Source organism: Tachyglossus aculeatus, chromosome 15 (assembly GCF_015852505.1).
Source record: "Tachyglossus aculeatus isolate mTacAcu1 chromosome 15, mTacAcu1.pri, whole genome shotgun sequence".
NCBI lineage: Eukaryota > Metazoa > Chordata > Mammalia > Monotremata > Tachyglossidae > Tachyglossus > Tachyglossus aculeatus.
The window spans coordinates 12,174,906-12,192,202 of record NC_052080.1 but is presented as its reverse complement, the minus strand read 5'-3'; the positions used below and the strand labels follow the sequence as shown (position 1 = coordinate 12,192,202).

General features: G+C 44.0%; 1 long non-coding RNA gene across 3 annotated transcripts in view; it reads left to right on the top strand.

Moving 5' to 3' along the window:
* LOC119937521 overlaps positions 1-17,297 on the top strand; it is a 270,891-nt gene that overhangs the window by 248,438 nt on the left and 5,156 nt on the right. For all 3 annotated transcript variants that reach the window (XR_005454143.1, XR_005454145.1, XR_005454146.1), the window contains one exon: positions 6,048-6,177. This is a non-coding gene — a long non-coding RNA (uncharacterized LOC119937521). The remainder of the gene's footprint in view (positions 1-6,047; positions 6,178-17,297) is intronic.

Below are 17,297 nucleotides of genomic sequence, written 5' to 3'. Positions count from 1 at the left end.
CACGGTATTTGTTAAGCGCTTACTGTGTGCCAAGCGCTGGGGTAGATAGAAGATAATCAGGTTTAGCACATTCTCTGTCCCATAGGGGACCCGCTAGTGGAAGTGGGAGGGAGGAGGATTTAATCCCCATTTTACAGATGAGGTAACGGAGGCACAGAGAAGTGAAATGACTTGCCCAGGGTCACACAGCAGACGTGTGCCGGAGCTGGGGTCAGAACTCAGGTCCTCCCAGGCCACTGCTTTTTCCACCAGGCCCTGCTGCGTCTGGTTGAAACATATTTGCTAGCGCTGTTAGACTGTAAGCTCCTCGTGGACAAGGAGCTGCCATTATTTCCGAGTGCTCAGTACATTGCTCTGCATAGAGTAGGGGCACCGTGAATACTGTTAACTGACGGAACGGTTGGAATTAGGGGTGGTTATTGACCAGGGGGAATGCCCAGAGAAGGGGAACTGGTTTTTAAGATACTCATAGGAAGGTATCAAAGAATCCAAGCAAGGGCATTTATGGAGTGCTTACTGTGTCCAGAACATTTTGCTAAGCAATCAGGAGAGTACAGTTAAACAGAGTCGGTAGACACATTCCGTGCCCCCAGGGAGCTTAGAGTCTAGATGGGTAGACAGGCATTAAAATGCAAAAATTTCAGATATGTACCTAAGTGCTGTGGGCCTGAGGGAGGGCTGAATAAAGGGTGCAAACCCAAATGGATAGGGCAACCCTAAAGGGAGTGGAAGCTGAGGAAATACGTGCAGAGTTGAGGAAGGCCTCTTGGAGAAGCTGTGTTTTAAATAAAGCTTCGAAGGTGGGGAGAGAGCAGTTGTCTGGGTTGTTTCCTTTTGTAGACCAGATCCGATTAACCAGTGGTATTTACTGAGCACTTACTGTGTGCAGAACACTGTATTAAGCGGTTGGGAGAGCACGATACAACAGAACTAATAGACACATTCCCTGCTCAGAATGAGCTTACAATCTAGAGGATCCAGTTTTTAGTTCTGGGAACATTAACCTTGTAAAGAATTGGTATTTAAGGCATAGATGAATGTGCAATTAATTCTTTGTGAGACAAATTACCACTGGAAACTAGCCTTAGGTCATTTCTATTATCCTGAAGGGACTAAGAGATCATCAGTCCTATGGAGGGTTTAGGGAACAAGGGAAAGACTGAAGCCTCTGAATTTGTAGGCAATTTGTTCTGTGTTTTCATTTGAATCACTTATTTCCCTAGCAGATTGTTTTTGAGATAATTCTATGCTACTATGACTAAATTGCAGTTTCTGCTTTCCTAGGGTACTTTGGGAACAAAATGTTGTGTCATTTAAGTACCACGCTCACTCTAAAATGATAGACTTGGAATGAAAAGTGAAAACTGTTGGCCGATTCTTACAGGCGGAAGATTTCCGCTCTTCACAGAGTAAAGAGGAAGCGTTGGCTAATGGCCAATCAGTTTCCTTCCCGAAAAGTCCAATTGGGTTTATTTAGTGGGTTCATTTGGGTTGAAATTATTCAGTTGGGATGTTTCTGTGGGACACTGTACTGGGATAAGTGAAATATTTCAACTTCCCTTTCTATACGTAGACCTAGCCAATGCTTACCCTTCGTGACAGCTAGCCCGAAGTCAGATGTTGGCCAAAATGCAGTCTCTTCTCCTGTCTAAACATGTCACAGTAAACGCTCAGTAAATACGATTATCATGAAACCTGCCTACAGTAGTCATGATCAATCTGATGCCACATCCATACACAAAACTCCTTCTTCTGACACTGAATCACATTGCACCCAGGGACTGCATCTACTCCAAACCAGCATTTTAATCCAAAGTGGCACAGAAATGCGTGTTTAGGGCAGAACTCATCTCACTGGGCTTAGCAGGACCCGTTACTGCTGAATAGGTAGTAATTGTGGTGTTCATTATGCACTTACTGTGTGTCAAGCGCTGTTCTGAGCGCTGGGGAAGGTAGAGGATAAACAGGTCAGGCACAGCCCCTGTCCCACCGAGGGCTCACAATCCAAGTAGGAAGGAGAACAGGTACTGAATCCTCATTTTAGCCATAAAGTACCTGAGACCCAGAGAAGTTAAGTGATTTGTCCAAGGTCACGCAACATGCTCCGTCATCTTGCTCCCTTTCTACTCTTCTCCAGTCTGATTCAGTCATTCAGTCAGGAATCTCACTTTGTCTCTTTCCCCAAATCATGATCTTTTCCGCATTTCTCCACCAAGTCTTAGGGTCTTGAGAGGATAAGAATTTGCAGTCGCGGTCTTGGGGCCTCAGCGTACATCGTGGCAGGCTCTTCACCTCCGGAGGACTTTGTCCTTTAAATCCTCTGGCCAAAGGCACTTTAAGAAACAAATATAAAGAAATGAAAAACGGGACATCATGATAGATGCATGAAATATATACACCTGCTTCTATTGTCTCTTAGACTGTTAAATCCTGGAGATCATGCACCTTCTCTTTTCTAATTGCATGGTTTGGAATGTCCTGCACAGCCTACTGTGCCTGTGGAGATGCATAACTGCTAATTAAAAAAAAATTAATGTAGCCAGTGTTGTTGCTATGACAATATTTCCAGCTACTCAGACTCACATAATGAAACATTTGGTATCTTGGGGGGTGTGAGAAATTCTCAAAGCCATTGCCAATAATAATAATGTTGGTATTTGTTAAGCACGTACTATGTGCCAAGCACTGTTCTAAGCGCCGGGGTAGATACAAGGTAATCAGGTTGTCCCACGTGGAGCTCACAGTCTTCATCCCCATTTTACAGATGAGAGAACTGAGGCCCTGATAAGTGACTTGCCCAAGAACACACAGCTGACAAGTGGCAGAGTCAGCATTAGAACCCGTGACCTCTGGCTTCACAGCCCGTGCTCTTTCCCTTGAGCCACGCTGCTTCTCTGATATATAATATAATATATATTTTATAAAAACTGGGCAGAGAATTATTATTCTTAATAAATAATTTCCAAGCATTCTTTGCCTCTTCTGAGGACAGAACCAGAGAACTTGCACTTCATTCATTCATTCACATTTGCTTAGTGCTTACTATGTGCAGAGCACTGTAATAAGCGCTTAGAAAGTATAATTCAGCGATAAAGAGAGACAGTCCCTGCCCACATCGGGCTTACAGTCTAGAAGGGGGGAAACAGACATCAAAACATGTGAACAGGCTTTAATATAAATAGAATTACTGTTGTGGGGCGGAAAGCCACGTGTCGTACAGCAAATTGAGCGAGTCGGAGCGACGGGGAGGGGGAACTGAAGAAAAGGGGGCCTTAGTCTGGGAAGGCCTCTTGGAGGAGGTGAATCTTCAGTAGGGCTTTGAAGGGGGTGTGATTGTTCGGCAGATTTGAGGAAGGAGATGGTTCCGGGCCAGAGGTAGGACGTGGCCCAGGGGTCGACGGCGGGACAGGCGAGAGCCAGGTACAATGAGGAGGGTATCGGCGGCAGAGGAGTGGAGTGTGCAGCTGGGATGTAGAAGGAGAGAAGGGAGGTGAGGTAAGAGAGGGCAAGGTGATGAAACGCTTTGCCAGAAAGGACTCAAAGAATGACCATCACACATACCCTCAGTCCATTTCCTTGCATCTCTCAGGTGATTTCCACCTAAATGTTAATGGCAGAATCTGCATTGCCTCCAGTTGTGAACTGAATCCACAGGAGGGAGGAAAATATTCCAAGAGAACAATTCAGTCGTAAAAATTATAGTGCCAATGGGAAAAAAGCACAGTAGGCCCAAATTAAAACCCTAAACAATAGTTCAGAAAGGTATAAAGAATATTCTCCTCCTTGAAGTTGTTCTATCTAGCAGGAAAACTAGTTTTCCTCTGAGACCAGTTTTCTGGTTTGGGATCCAGTTTATTAGTCTGGTAGACCAAGACAAATAGCTGAAAATCGGCCACTCTGCCAACCGTTGATGATGATGATGATGATGTTGGCATTTGTTAAGCGCTTACTATGTGCAAAGCACTGTTCTAAGCGCTGGGGGGGGTACAAGGTGATTAAGTTGTCCCACGTGGGGCTCACAGTCTTAATCCCCATTTTACAGATGAGGGAACTGAGGCTCAGAGAAGTTAAGTGACTTGCCCAAGGTCACACAACAGACATGTGGAGGAGCCAGGATTCGAACTCATGACCTCTGACTCCAAAGCCCTGCTCTTTCCACTGAGCCACGCTGCTTCTCTAGCCGTTCATCAGTTAAAGGCACTGGGAGTCCTAGCTGATCACATGTGTTCCAGTGAGACACTTGGTTCGTGTTTATGACATTAATGTTGAAGCAAGCCTGGGAAGGAAGATTATTTATTCATTTAATTTGGTTTAATTTCAGTTTTCTTTGAATCCACAAGAGAGACTCTTTCTCATAACAAAAATGTGTCCTGGCATGTTACTGCTCTATCTAGAAAGAAAAATAAGACTTTTATATCCCTGGGCAAATACTTTTTCTGAATGTAAATAAATTGGCAGTGGTTCAATATAATTTTGGTATAAGAAAATAATGATCAAATCATTCTAATGATAGAGCCAGCTCCTCCGGGTAGTAGTCCCTAATTAGCTCAGAATCTCAAATCACCACGCGCGTTATAAATCCAGTCAATTTCCCGACCCTTCTCTGAAATAGGGGAGCTGACAAAAGTCTGCAAAGGAACAGGCATAAACGGTGGAGGGGGATCAAGAATGAAGTGAGCTAGTGGCATGCACATTGCCACAGCTCCAAAATGATTGCCCAACAAAGGGTGGTCTTCTTTTGGTTTTTAAAAAAAATGCAGCCCAGTTTGTGGGTCCAGCATTGGCCTTTTTGGTTTCAGTCAGAGTTGAATTCCATCCTCAGTGACCACTTCCCATAGTACAAAGGTCAATTCTAACTTTAGGCAAATACTTTTGACATCACTAAATTCATGTGGGCCCATAAACAGAACATCTGAAGGATGGAGATTAATCATTAGTATTTAGCCGTTATCCTTCCCTGTGGAGAGACCTGTACTAAAAACTTGAGAGATTACAATAGAAGACTAGGACCTCGCAGTTTAGCCATTCTTTTTGTGTTTCCTCTCTTCTTCTTCTTATTTATGGTGCCTCTTAAGCACTTATGATGTGCCAGGCACTGTTCTGAGCCGCAGGGGTAGGTCCTCAGGTTGGATGCAGTCTTTGTTCCACATGGGGCTCAGCCTTAGACCCCATTTTACACATGAGGTAACTGAGGCACAGAGAAGTGAAATGACTTGCCCAAGTTCACACAGCAAACAAATGGTGGAGCTGGGATCAGAACCCAGGTCCTTCTGATTCTCTGGTCTCTGTTCTATCCACTAGGCAACACTGCTTCCCAAAATAATTTAGAGATGGAAGAAAAAAACAGATATGAAAGTGAGCAACTGTTGGAATAGGAAGATGTATATATATATGTGTGTGTGTGTGTGTGTAAGGGCTTCTATTGCGTGAGAGTGCAAGTGGCAGTTGGCACCAAAGTTTTGGTATGGGAGCTGTGGGGATGTGACTCGAGAAGAGGAAAAGTTAATCCGGGAAGGCCTCTTGGGGGAGAGATGTTTTCAGAAATGCACTGAAGATGGAGAGAGCTCTGGTCTGGAGGACCTGAAGCAGGAGGGGATTCAAGGCAGGAGGAAGGGAGTGGGCAGAAAGTAGGAGATGGGGGGGAAAAGTGAACAAAAAATGTGAGATGGAGTAGAGTGGAAGAAAAAAGCAGATAGGCAAGAGAGAGAGAGAACTGCTGGCATGCGCCGAAGCCAAGAGGTGGGAGGTTTGGGTTGCTGCAGAAAGAAATGGGTAACCTTTAATGGCTTTAGGGGACTGGGGTGAGGTGGGCCAGAAAATTATTTTTAAAAAGCAATCCGGGCTGCAGAATGAAGCATGGCTAGATGGGAGAAAGACTGGTGACACGGAGACAAGTGACTAATCTAATATCCAGTGCTTAGAACAGTGCTTTGCACATAGTAAGCGCTTAATAAATGTCATTATTATTAATTATAATTATAATATAACATATAATGATATAATTAATATGATAATTATTAATAATAATATCATCATCAAACCAACAGGTGACCAGGACCGGAGCCAAGGTAGTTGTCATTTAGATGGAGAGGAAGGGGGCGATCCAGGAAATGTTGCAGAGAGAAAACTGAGGATCTAACAACCGGCTGACCATGAGAAGTGAGAGAAAACATAATGGTAGGTTTCCGAGACACGGAGGGTGGCGGTGGTGTCATTTGGGATGGGAAAGTTAAGTGGAGACGAGGATTTGGGAGTGAAGATGGGGAGTTCAGTGTCACAGATCAAAACAGTTTCTTCCAGAGGAAATACCAAGAGCCTGTTAAAACACACACATCCCTGTAGATCCATCAGTCAGTCGGTCGTATTTTTTGAGGCCCTTACTGGGGGCAGAGCACTGTACTTAGCGCTTGGGAGAGTGCAGAATAAGAACGTTTGGTAGACACGTTCCCTGCCCACAAGGAGCTTATCAGTGTCAATATCAAGTGCTTAAATGGTATGGATCCAGAAGGCGGGGAGTTTAGGGGAAATGAGGACTTAGCCGGGCAAAGCCTTTTAGAGGAGATGGGACCTTACCTGTAACCTCCCCAGCGCATAGAACAGTGCTTTGCACATAGTAAGCGCTTAATAAATGCTATAAAAAAATAAGGATTGAAGGTGGGGAGAGCGATGGTCTGTCATATTCGGAGGGGAAGGAAGTTCCAGGGAAAGCGGTTGGCAGCGAGAGAGATGAGATAGAGGAACAGTGAGCAAAATGGCACTAGGGTAATGAAATATGCAGCCTGGAGTCAAGGCAATCAGAGAGGTAAGGTAGGAGCGGGCGAGCTAGGTGAGAGCTTTATAACTGATAGAAAGGACTTTCTGTTCCAACGATAACGATAGGACCCGAAGGTTCTTGAGGAGTGGGGACATGTGGACTGAATTTTTTTTTAATAAAATTGATCTGTGCAGCAGAGTGAAGTATGAACTGGACTGGAGGTAGCAAGGAGGTAGATGCAGTAAGTCCAGGCAGGATAGATAAGTGCCTGGATCACTGCAGTAGCTGTTTGGATGGAAAGGAAAGAGAAGATTTTACCCGTGTTGTAAAAATGAATCCACAGGATTTGGTGAGAGACTGAATACATGGATTGAATGAGAGAGATGAGTCAAGGATCACGCCAAGGGTATGGAAAATATTCTCGATTTTTACACCAACTGGAAAAAAAATGTGGATGCGCAGCCCCTGACTTTATCTCCAACAGCTAAGGAAGAGTAGATTATGGCAGAGAAAAATGCAACAGTGGTAGACTCCTCTTCAGTTCAGAGCCCTTGGAGGAAAGATGAGAAGTTGACCCAGAGGGCAAAGTGACATTAATTTTCTCATGCATGTGCGTGTAGAAGCGCTTAATACGGTGCTCTGCACACAGTAAGCGCTCAATAAATACGATTGAATGAGTGAATGAAAGTCAGGAGGGACAGGGAGAAATTGAGGGCATCTAGATTCTTGGGGTGAGTGGTGTTGGGAATTTTGTTCAGAAAAACGTCTTGGCTTTGTATGGGAAGTGGAGAAGAGGAAGTCCTTTGGGCCCTATTTCTACTGAGGTACAGTACACTTTCTCCTAAGTCAGAGTCCATCTCCTCCCCCTTTAGGGGCCTAAATCATTATTGAATAGTCAGAATGAAGTTGCAGTTGTATATCCAAGAGCCTGGGAGAGGCACTTTTGCGTGACAACTACCACCAAAAATAACCGACTCTACAAGCGTTCTCTGCTCCTAGAGTAATTCATTTTAAGTACAACATCTTCAGAGCTGCGATTCTTTGCAGCACATTTAGAGATCAATTCAGTGATGTACAGGGTGTATTCAGAAAACCACATCGTGAATTACCGTGAAGAGCAACTGATATACAGTGCATCCAAGGCTTTCCCCTTGAGAGATTCCTGAATAATTTAACTATCAATTTAGGAATAATTGCTGTGTATGGCCCTGCTAATAAATGCCTCCTTTCTGCTTAAATGCAGTCCATTGAAGTTTTAGGAATGGGTTTTCCATTCTCCGGTAAGCTTTTCTGATTAAAAGATTGTTTTTCTTTTAAAATCTCAACCCTAGGAATTCGCAATTACCAAAATGGCTATTTTGTGTCACAAAGCCTCCTTCGGCAGCCCTTTGTCCGTAAAGAACTTATAAACAGATTGCCTTTAAACATTTCACTCACATGGAGGTGAATTTCCAGTGGCCCTGGGAGAGGGGAACAGTACATTTGATTCATTAAGTTAATTGTATACTTATGTAAAGCACGTCCTAAAATGGCTTCTAAATCTGCACAAGGTCATAACGAAGGTCTTTTTCTGTACTTTCATGTTCAATCTTTCTAGTTTGAAACCGACTTAAACTGTGAGCCGCTGGATTTCTCTCTTTCCTTTGAATTGTTTACGAAATATCGGTGAATGTAAAAGTCACAGAATCCAACATGCCTTTTCAGAATTTCCAGATGAGGCTCATGGGCCTGTGATTTTCCTCTAAGGCGCTGGGAATCAAATGGTAATCGTGATCATAACTGTGGCACGTTTCTATGAACCGAGCAATGTACTACGTGCTGGGATGATACAGGATAATCAGTTCAGAGTACCTGTCTCACATGGGGTTCACCATCTACGAGGGAGGGAGAACAGAAATTGAATCCCGCATTACAGAGGAGGAAACTGAGGCACAGAGAAGTTTAACTCATTCCAGTCACCCAGCAGGCACGTGGCAGGATTAAAACCGTAGCCCCCTGAGTCACCGGCCCATGTTCTTTCCACTAGGCCGTGCTTCTGCTTGTAAATAGTAAATAACCATGCAGGATTCTTGTGAATGACTATTTCTGCCATTCTAAAGATTTGGCATGCTTTTGAGCATTCTCCGTCTACAGCGTAGTTTAACGATCCAGCCTTCAGCTCGCAATAGGATGAATGACTGTCAACATAATGGAGCAAAACATAAACTGCTGACATATCTAAACAGGCATTACAAAAATCTATATCAGGCAAAAATAAATCACCTTTCAGTGCCCATTTCTCTGCTCCCCCTTCCTTTTTCGCCTCAATATATAGTGTGCCAAGGAAGGCTAGATGAGCTTGTTATGTAGTGTCTATTTAAAGCGGAATAAAGCATTCCCCTAATGTTTGTTTATTTGTCCAAGGCCAGCAGCACTGTTGATATTACTGGTGGAGGTTATTAATCCACTTCCGAGGCCGCAGGGCTTACAAGAAGCACTTCTAAATCCTTCTCTCCCCTTCCCCACTACCTCCCAGCTCTTCCCGTTATTCCGTACAACCAAAAAGAAGTCTGTGCCCACTGATGTGTTTCCAGTCAGTCAATCGATGGTGTTTATTAAGCACTCACCAGTGTGCAGAGCATTAGCACTTAGCACTTAGACGTGAGCCCTGCCTACTAGGAGTGTGCAGTTTTCAGGGCAGGGACAGACATTAGGAGAAGTTACAGCTCAGGGAAACAGTCCCCTCTCGATGGCACTTGGAGAGTTTCCAGTCTTAGCTACAGGAGGGTGAGTCAAGCAGAGGCCTACCCATTCCATTCCTAGCTTGGGCAGTGTTACCTGTATATATGTATATGTGTTTATACATATTTATTACTCTATTTATTTATTCTATGTATTTTATTTTGTTAATATGTTTTGTTTTGTTGTCTTTCTACCCCTTCTAGACTGTGAGCCCGCTGCTAGGTAGGGGCCGTCTCTATGTGTTGCCAACTTGGACTTCCCAAGCGCTTAGTACAGTGCTGTGCACACAGTAAGCGCTCAATAATTTGATTGAATGAATGAATGAATGAAAAGGTTGGACACAGTCCCTGTCTCACATGGGGTTTTCGGGCTAAGAGGCAGGGAGAAAGAGATATTTTGTCACCATCTTACAGATGCAGAAACAGAGGCACAAAGAAGTGAATTGCCTACAGACACAACAGACAGTTTTTTGTTGTTTTAATGGCATTTGTTCAGTGCTTACTATGTGGCAAACACTGTTCTAAGCACTGAGGTAGGTATAAGTTATTTAGATCCGACCCAGCCGCTGTCCCATGTGGGGCTCACGGTCTAAGAAGGAGGGAGAATAGGTATCTCCATTTTACGGGTGAGGAAACTGAGGCACAGAGAAGTCAAGTGACTTGCCCAAAGTCTCATAGCAAGCAGTTGGCAGGGCCTAGAGTAGAACCCAGATCATCCGACTCCCAGTTGCAAGCTCTGGAATAGCACTGTTCCAAGCGCTGCAGCAGATTCAGTTTATTCTTGTCCCATATTTCTTATTTAATCCCTCCCCCCCTCCCCCCCCCCCCCCCCCCCCAATTTTGCAGTGGAAGCAACTGAAGCCCAGAGAAGTGTCTGTGGTCATCCAGCAGACAAGTGGCAGAGTCAGGATTTGAACCCACGTTCTCGAACTCCCAGATCCCTGCTCTTTCCGCCCTGATGCTTCTGCATCAACAGGCAATTCTTGTGCCTGGGCATATTTTCACTTTTTCACAACCACCCCCTCCAGTGCCTAGAAGATTGATCAGTGTCTGAAAAATTGTAGTCTGGGTTCAATTTTGGATTCCTTCACCCTGTAACGTTTTATTTCTAAGTCAGTTGTTAACTGCCGATGGAGAGGTACGGGGAAAGTCACTGCCACTTGAGACGCCGGAGAATACAGTACGTTCTTGGAAGATAGCGATCCATTTCTCAAGCTGCTGGCCGGAGGGACAACAGATTCACCCCTCCATTAGCATTTAGAGGTTAACAGCTCATGAAATTCTCTCTTATCTAAGGACGGAAAGGGGTCTTCTGAAGGTCACGAGTACTTGGCAGCCAGCACTTCAGAATTTTGCGGTGCAAAATGCAGGTGTGTCTTTAGGCACTGGGAATCATACACTTCTTTCTACTCTCTCCAACGCTTGCTCGAAGTAGCCTCATTGTAAAGCAAGAAACAGCTTCCCCCTCTCTATTTATTTATACAGTCAGGCGGATCTGTTCTCCGTCTCTGCCAAGCCTGACTTAATCTCCACCCTCCCGACAGCTTTGTAAAAGAGATAGAGGTCACAGTCCAGAAGAAAGCGAGCGAAGGAGAGAAATGATTTACTGATATCTAACCCCTGAAGAGGCTTGCAACCATTTCTAGAATCGTGCTTTCTTTGTGAGAGATTGTGCTAGTCTCCTTTATTAAAGGTTACAATAATAACTGTCCAGCAACATTGTTTTTTCAGTGCCCAGAATAATGAATTGGGGTGGGGGTGCTAAATGCAACCAAAAGCCTGATTCATATAGTGGTTTAGGCTGCTCGTTCTGGGCAGGAAACGTGTCCAACCAGCTCCGTTCTGTTGTACTCCCCCAAGCACAGTGCCCTGCGCACAGTAAGCGCTCAGTAAATACCACTGATTGCCGTGGGGGTCTACGACAAGGCACCCATTCGTACTACACTCGCTCTTATCGGCGTCAGTGCCTCCATCCATAGGAAAAAATCGAAGTCTAAAAGTTTGGAGAAGCTGGGGTGTAGCTGATTTGAGTTAAAATAAAAAGAATCGTATTTCATCAGCTCCTGGGAGGCAAGTCAAAGGATAAAACATAGACTTTTTTACTCAGTACTAATTGAGTTATATTAATGTCCGTCTCCCCCTCTGGTCTGTAAGCTCGTTGTGGTTAGGGAATGTGCCTGTTATATTTCGTGTTGTCCTCTCCCGAGCTCTCAGTACAGAGTTCTGCACAGAGGAACCGCTCAGCAAATACACTTAATGATTGATTGCCAAGGGCTAGTACAGTGCTCTGCACCCAGGAAGCCCTTAATAACTATACCTACTATATATAGATTCCCAGAGCAGTGTTGCATATCCGTGATTCAAGAAATATTTGAAAATAACCAGAGAGAACATAGAGCAGTAATAACAGTAATCAGGTGCCATGAAACTAAATCCAACTTTACGGCCAGAGATCTTCAGATCAGGAATGATTATTCTGGAAGCAGCTTTAACAAAGCAATTAGTCCCTTTCTCAAAAGTACTAATGCTTGATTTTGGTAGTCCTATTGACTCCATTTGATGAACAGGGGCTGGGGAATATGGTCAGCTTTCCTTCTCACACTGTGCAGTGTATTATCACGCTTCAAAAGGTATTGAATCTCTGCCAGGCTGGTAAGGGGAGTAAAATACCACTCTCCCCTTCCACCATAAAGTCCAGCAATAGCATCAGATTTCTCCCCCCAAGTCCCCCTCCGCTCCCCCCACCTCCTGCAGTTTCTTAGATCCGTTTTCCCGGAGTTTTTATGTTTTGCTGTAGAAAGAGTTTGGGACTGCAAGTTAAGAGCCCTGGGAAATAGAGTGGCTGCTGCCATTGGAAGCAGAATATAGTGAGGGCTACGAGTCTGATGTAGCCACCCACTTGGGCTGAGAACTAGGCACGGGGGACTCAACGGGCACGGTTTTCCCACTAATCAGATCCTGCCTAGAGGCAGTCAGGAAAGGGAGCAGGATTTGGGGGCAGGGGGGTCCATAAACCAACGTTTTCACTGGGAGGAATCCTAATGACATAGTTTCTCTGGAAAGGTTGATTGAGGGATTTGTAAACTAGAAAGCTATAGTGTACCTCCCAAAATAGTACTTTCGGAAGCGCTTACTATGTGCAAAGCGCTGTACTAAGCGTTGGGAAACAAGTCGGTGGATGAGACCTAGACACGGTCGCTGATCACAAAGGAACTTACAGTCTAATGGTGTTTGGCAAATAGTAAGTGCTCATACCATAATTATTATTATTGTTATTACTAGGGGAAGGGAAGCTGCTGACAGAAACCTCTGGAAAGACAAATAAAAACTCGAAAGACTAGGGGTGGGAATTCCTGAGAACCTGCTCTAAGCAAGCTGCTTTTTCTTCTTCTGATTGCAGAAATTAGTTCCGGTGATTTAGAATGTGTTCTGTTATTGTGTACTCTTTGGTGAATAACTGCACCCTGAAAGGTGCAATTTTCAGTTCCATATATTCCATTTGGAGGGAGATATGCGAAAGAGGAGATAGGAGAGAGAAGACCTGTTGCAGCTATCACTGTGGTCTCTCCCTTTTCCATCTTTGAAGGAGCCATTGTCTCCCACATTAATGTTCTTAACAGGAGAGAGTGTGCAGTACAGTGTTCTGCATTCGGTCAGCACTAAATAAATATGATTGATTGATTAAAAAAGAGGGTTAAAACCCCACATGGCACATTCACCATTCTCCTTGCCTTGCTCAGATGGTAATAATGATATTTTCTTTCAGTGATATTTGTTAAGTGCTTACTATGTGTCAAACACTGTTCTCAGCACTGGAGTCCGCATCAAATGCAGTTAACAAAGACCACAGTTGCCATATCTTAGGAAATTGTATTGGATAGAAATAACTCTAAGTAAGTTAAGAGGGCTTTGGTTAAATATATGGATGAATGATACATTAGAATACAAAGGATACATTAGGGAGGTAGAAGGAAAAGTTAGGAATTTAATTAGTCTCTCCCTAAACAAATATCCCTACAAGCCTCCTGTTAACAACTTTGGAAACAGAATAATAATTTGGGGGGCCATTGGTCTGACCCCTGTTTTGACATGCTTAATTTATGTCATACAGAATAATAATTTGGGGGGCCATTGGTCTGACCCCCATTTTAACCGTGCTTAATTTATGTCATACAGAAATATCCCTGGCTTTAATTGAAACCCATTTTTCTTGTCTGTGTGACTACTGGAAGCAGAAGACAGTCTTTCCCATAAAACTCATATCCCCATATTGCTTTTTTTTTTTTCCTCAGCTCTAAAAATAACAGCATCTTGACTATGATACCCTTGTAACCATGGGATTATTGAATAGGTCAAAAGAAAATGATATCTATTTTCATCACAGGATGAAGCATTCATTTTTGAAAAAAAAATCATTATCCAATTCCTTAATAATGAGAGCTAACAGTACTTTTTTTTTCCTCCTCTCTGACATGGATTTTATACTTAATTTACTGTTAATCTCCAGGCCCACCCTCACTCAGGGAACGAATCATAGAAGCGGCCCAACTGGTTTTGGTTAATAAGAAAACCAATTTCCTGTTAAACATAAAAAAGTGACACATGAATCCTTCCATTAATGAAAATTACATTAGAGAAAATGGGATACATTTATGGATGTGTCTGCTCTCCAAATGAACACACCTGCAAACATTTATCATGACAACGGAGCAACTGAAAAAATCGCAAATAACCAAAAAGAGTATCTTCGATACACGTGATGGATTAAAACCATATTAGAGTATTTAAATATTTATTATAAGCTAAAGTTGTTTTGCCCATCTGGGGAAGAGAAATTAAAGTTAGGTAACTACCGCCTGAAGCTGCAAGTTCCAAGAACAATGGCATATAATATTCATTACTGTAAAGTGATAATAATAATAATAATTTTGGTATTTGTTAAGCGCTTACTATGTGCCAAGCACTGTTCTAAGCGCTGGGGAGGATACAAGGTGATCAGGTTGTCCCATGTAGGACTCACAATCTTAATCCCCATTTTACAGATGAGGTAACTGAGGCCCAGAGAAGTGAAGTGACTGGCCCAAAGTCACACAGCTGACAAGCGGCGCAGCCGGGATTTGAACCCATGACCTCTGACTCCCAAGCCCGTGCTCTTTCCACTGAGCCACGCTGCTTCTCTCAAAGCTTTTTTATATTTGTAGAGAAAGATTTCAGTGTCTGAATCTAAATTATTTTTAAAGGTATTTATAAGTGCTTAATTTGTGCCAGGAACTCTACTAAGCGCTGGGGTAAATACAGGATAATCAGGATGGACACAGTCCACATCTGACATGGGGCTCCCGGTTTTAACGGCTATTTTGCTGATGAGGTAACTGAAGCAAAGACACGTTAAGTAACTTGTCCAAGGTGACCCAGCAGACAGGCGGTGGAGTGGGATTAGAACCGGGGCCCTCTGAGTCCCAGGCCAGTGCCTTTTCCACTAGGCCTTACTGCTTCAGACGTTGCTCTTACGAATAGTGAAATGGCCCTTCTGGCCTAGTAGGATATATAGGATATATAGTTACAGGGCTTCTCTTTACCCACTCTTTTTATTCACATGTTTCTCTCACTGTTAGTGTGTTGTTTCTCTCCATCTCAGCCCTTTAGATTCTCTCTCCAGCTTCCTGTGGCTGCAGCGTTTTTCGGTTCTCCCTGTAGTTTATCACTGTTCCTCTCCTGTATGTCTTTATTCTGCCCCTAGGCCTTCCATTCTTTCCCGACCTTTCATTTCTGCCTCCCTCCTCTGGCCTTGCCTTTTCCTCTGCCCATCCGTCACCTCTTCTCTTCCTGAACCGTTCGTTCTCCCCACCTAGTTTTTCAATCACTCACCCATTCATTCAGTCATAGTTATTGAGAGCTTACTATGTGCCAGGCACCGTACTAAGTGCTTGGGAGAGTACATTATAACAATAAACAGACAGGTTCCCTGCCCACAATGAGCTTACTGTTTACAGGGGAGACAGACATTAATATTGGGTAGGGACTGTCTCTATATGTTGCCAATTTGTACTTCTCAAGTGCTTAGTACAGTGCTCTGCACATAGTAAGCGCTCAATAAATACGATTGATGATGATGATGATTAATATTCCCCAACCCCTCATTGAAAGTCTCTTTTTCTCTCAGTCCTTCCCTCCCATTCACTTCCCTCCTAGTCCCAGACCTCTCTCCACCTAATCCCTCTTAACCCTTCGTCCAACTCACTGACCCATTTCGGACCAACGTCCTCCATTTTCCTCCTGTCCATCTCCCCTTCCTCTGTTTCCCCCACTGACAAAACCTTGGCCATCTCTGATCTTCAGGTCTCTACTGCCCGTGACCAGATGTGGTCTACTTTAGACCACATCCATGCCCCAGCACCCGCCCTCTAAGGAAGCAGTGTTGCTTAGTGGAAAGAGCACAGGCCTGGGGGTTAGAGGACCTGGGTTCTAATCCTGGGTCCTCCAAGTACCTGCTGTGTAACCTTGGGCCAGTCACTTGGCTTCTCTGGGCCTCAGTTCCCTCCATCTGTTATGTATTTGAAGTTACTCGATTCATATTAATGTCTGTCTCCCCCTCTAAACTGTAAACGCATTATGGGCAGGGAATGTGGCAGCTAATTTTGATGTAATGTATTCTCCCAAGCACTCAGAACAGTGCTCTGCACATAGTAAGCGCTCAATTAACACCACTGGTAGATTGAAGCACTGGGGAAGATACAAGGTAATCAGGTCGGACACATTCACTGTCTTACGCAGGGCTCACACTCTAAGTAGGGGGGGAACAGGTTTCAAATCCCCATTTTACAGGTGAGGTAACTGAGGCACAGGGCAGTGAAGTGACTTGCCCAAGGTCACACAGCAGCACATGGCGGGGTTGGGATTAGAACCCAGACCCTCCGACTCCCAGGCCTTACGTTTTCCACTAGGTCACGCTGCTCATCATGTCAACCAACTCGGTCATTTTGTGCTCTCCCAAGTGCTTAGTACAGTGCTGTGGACACAGTAAGTGCTCAGTACATGCCACTGATTGATTGAGGCAGAGTTCTTGTCTTCCAAATCTTCTGTACTCTCCCACTCACTTAGGATGGTGTTTTTACATGCAGTAGGAGCTCAAAAAATGCAATTTGATTGAGTGAAAGAATCCTGAGCTGGATGGACTCAGCTCTAGGATGGCACCGCTTATCATTTTATGTTCTCAAATATAATGTTTATTCCCTCAGAGATCAGCTCTTCCCTAATCATTTCCCCCTGTGATTTCAGGCCGAATGGCGTTGGAATTTTATTGGGAAATGAATATCTGAATTCATATATACGTGTTTCTAGAACAAATCTTGCTGACACTCTCTTGTACTGATTTGAGCTCCTGGCTTGCATAATGCATTAAATGTAAGGGAAGGAAGCAGATTATGCATCATAAATTACTTGTCAGACACCGTACCATAAAACGTCACTCAGCGGACTCGGTTTAAGGTGCTGAGCCGACAGAGAAATTTCAAAGGAATTCAGTGTATTTACTTCCCACGAAGGAAATGCCAAGAACGCATTGAAATATTCAGAACTCTTTTATGTTTCGGAGGCAGTAAATAAACAGATACAGGCTCCACCTTTGGCTTTGGTTCCCATGTCCTCCCCCATCACGGCCCGAATTGTACATTTCGGCAGTTGGCGAATGTCAGACTGGTGGTTTGAGAGAGCATTCTGCTCACAGTCATTCATTCAGTTGTTAGTTTTGAGTGCTTACTGCGTGCACAGCACTGTCCTGAGTGCTTGGGAGAGTGGGATATAACAATGAACAGACAGATTCC